Here is a 3,748-nt window from a genome sequence, read left to right as displayed (position 1 = left end):
TAGTAAGAGGAAGAACACAGCCTCTGTTCTTGATTTTATCTTTCTATAAACCTCACTATTTTTCTTACCTTRTTGTCACCATAAATGTACCCATATGTTCAGTATTTATATACTGAATTATACTGTTGTTAGATAACCATTTTTTTTTCTTTCCTAGGTGGATCCAGAAGTCATATCAGGAKGYTGTGCTGTGCATGAGTGATCCAGAAATGGTTCATATGAACAGTGAGCTCAGTTCTCTGAAACACTCTGAGACTTTCTTTTCTARACTAAACAATTCCATCTCTCKCAGCCTTTGCACAAAGGAGAAATGYTGTATCACATCATCATTTTAGTCACCCTTTGCTGAACTTTCTCCAGTGTATCTCTGTCACCCTTGTGGAGCCCGTAACAGGATTCAGGACACCAGGTGTGGTCTCATCAGTGCTGCATAAAGAGGAATGTTCACTTCCCTTCATCTAATGGCAGTACTTTGCCTAATGCCACCCAGGACACCATTAGCTTTCCTCTTGTTGTATTTCCTGAAGTTTCAGTCAGACTACTCCAGACGTGTGATTAAAAAATAAAAATGAACATTTAATCCCAAACATATTAACAAAATATTTCAAGACTAYATAATCAATCATGTAGTTGTCATGTGTTCAGTAAGGTGAATGAGAAGAGTCAGATATTTCAACAGAATGGTTTACCCAAATCACACAACTCATGATAAGCATCATAAGGATGAACATATTTTGATAGCGGCTTTACAAGGTAATCTTGAAAGGGCATTCAGGGGAATTCTTTAGCCAAGGTTTCCTGAACTCCAAAGATTCCTGGATTCTCTTCTGGAGAGTGGTAGAACTTCCAGAGGATGGGAAAATATGTTACTACAGGCTAGATTTCTATTTTGTGGTTAAGCCACTCTCCAGAATTGTAACRTTAAAAGTTAATAATGAAAGAAATCCTGGCCATCATATGACRCCATATTTTAGCCTATATCAGGATGTGAATCACTACCATGACTCAGAAAATACTGGTTTCTATAACTTTTATGTGGAATGTGATCCTACAGATGTGCATGGAGTGCTCCTAGACTGGACACTTTGCTCCACGTCTCTGAGATATTAGTTGAGAAACATGCCATCCCTGCATCCTAATCAAATGCCTGTCAAAATTCGGTCCTTCACAGAATGAAAGAAGCATAACTTTAGACTCCTACAGATATATATATATATATATATATATATATATATATAAGAAAAGGAAAAATATGAGATGTTTATAGAGCTTAGACATTTTGTGGGTTCAGATGGCAGCTGAGCTTTAAATCCCACCTCTAATTTCTACCAATATCCTTCATAAGGTACTAAACTGCTTTTTGGCATCTGGCCTTCATTATCCAAGCAGATCCATTGCCCTACTTTAGACTTCACTGGAACTATTTTTAAAATAAATCATTACTCATAGTCTCTATCTTCACTGCTGACTGTATCACTGCATCCATCTTAGGAGGGATGTCACCCTACTAAGTGGCACAGTGATTCTTGTATATTTAGCTCAGGACTAGCTAGCTCCAGAGCAGACTGGTGTTATCTGTACTACAGGYGAAGAAACCCTGGGCTACTGGGGTCACAGGTGGCTCCTGAGAATCAAAATATTTTTCTTTTTCTGTTAAAAGTGTCTGACATACTGTGCAGATTATGCTGTAGGAGAGTTATTTTTATTTTTTTCTTGATTTAGGATGTGGTATTCGGTAATATAACAATGACTTAATGCCTAAAAGAGTTTAAGTGTATTCACTAAGTAGAAAGAACTCAGTCTGGTTCTGTATCCTGGATATGGAGAGCAGCACTGTTATCAGCTTCTAAAACCATGCAAGGATTTGTTTTCGGAGAATATGGTTGACTCACTTTGACAAAGATCCTGGGCAAAAATTAATATTTACACWGCATAGATGTGCAGAGACAGAAACAAAATGGTGATGTGAGCAGCCATAATTAGTAGCCTGATTGGAAGGAGAATGTTACTGAACAGAAGGAAATGTCTGTTGAAAAATACTGACAGACAAATTGCCTGCCAGCCTGAGATCTGCGAGCCTGGGAACTAGGCCTTGGCAGCAGAAATATCCTTGAAAAGTGCAGCTGGTATCTTTGAAATACAGCTGTATACATAGAAACAGAAGGCATCCTGAGATATCATCAATAAGTGCAAAACCTAAGAAAACGCAAARGCAACTTATCATCTCAAAAAGTGGAAACAGTCTGGGAAAATGAAATCGGTCTGAAAAAACACAAAACTTCATCAGGTATTGACTCTTTCAGCTGTGAAATAGAGATTGACAACWTCTATTGGCTGTTACAAATGCTGGTGATTGATGTGCTCATGTCTTTATGAAACAAAATGGACTTCATTTTTCTTTCCTATACAGGCTGAATTCTCCAAAAAAAATTTCCATGGGATCTGGGGCTCAGGCTGGGGATGCATGGATGACTTCMGATTCTGTGGTGTAGGTGGCCTTTGAAGAGAGACTCAGTTTGTTACTTCATTGGTCCCACTTCTGGGGTTAGTTTGGTTTGTCCTGTACCTCTGAGATGGTTTGGCTCCTTTCTTGCATCAATATGTCCTCCTCTTTGGGGYTGTTTTTGAAATCTGTCTAATTCACTTGATACTGGTATTACATATCTATGTAAATAATCTATTATAACTATACCCATTTTTATATTGTTGATAAGTTTGTTTCACTAATTAAAAGTTTCTGGTAGCTGTAATAGAACACATCTATTTGGCTGTTGTTTTRCAATTGTTTGTTATATAGCTGATTGCATCCATGACAGATAGCTTCTATATTATTGATTGATATTTTTGATTGTTGATAATAACTTTTAATAACTTGATATATGCATAAATAGATATGCAAATATATATACACATATATATATATATATAAAGGCATGCATATATGATTAATGAAATATATATATATATATATGATATGGGGGAAATATATTTGGTGGTGTGTAATAAAGAGAGTGTTAGAGGATTGCACCCTTGTGTATTATGGAATCCTAAGAACCCACAGTCACGATTTTTATACACCCACAGAGGAGCTTATTTTTTTGGCTGTGACAAATAGTGAGATAAGTTATTTGACAGTTTTACCCATTTTAAATATGTCAGAGTGAAGTACATTTTCACCAGGTCCTTTGAGATTGTGGAGGTTGTAGTGTTTAATATCAGTTTTACTTATTCTAAATATAGCTGATGTTGAAAGGGATTTCTGATTTATCAGTCATTAAAAATAAACTGCATAACACCATCAAATATAAGTCACAGTTAGCAAAACACAGCAAATGCTGCACACAGTTCATCCCAATATCATTGTGATTCCCATTCCCAGTGTCTGYAATATTCTCACTATCACAATCCTGGGTGTCCTCAGTCGCCAGGAAGTAATACATGGGTTGAAGCCAGCTCAAACCCTTTGCTCTTGGAAATTTTTTTACCAGTTGCTTTGTTTTTCTATTCTGTGTAGAGCTGAGCCACACATTTACTCCCCTTCATGTTGGTCTGACTGACTCAGAGAGATATTTATACTTTTAGGAAACCCAGGCAGAAACATTTGCAYCACCATCTGACCAACTCAACTGCTGATAGTTTTTCTATATGAAACAGAGACCTCCCTCTGGTCCCTTTTGTGTTGAGATTATGTCAATTTCTGTGCATTACTCCCTGAGCTTCTTGGACACATCAACTTGACATTCTTTCA

The sequence above is a fragment of the Malurus melanocephalus genome, unplaced genomic scaffold (assembly GCF_030028575.1).
Source record: "Malurus melanocephalus ecotype Western Australia unplaced genomic scaffold, MMel_1.1 scaffold_186, whole genome shotgun sequence".
NCBI lineage: Eukaryota > Metazoa > Chordata > Aves > Passeriformes > Maluridae > Malurus > Malurus melanocephalus.
This window is presented reverse-complemented; position numbering follows the sequence as displayed.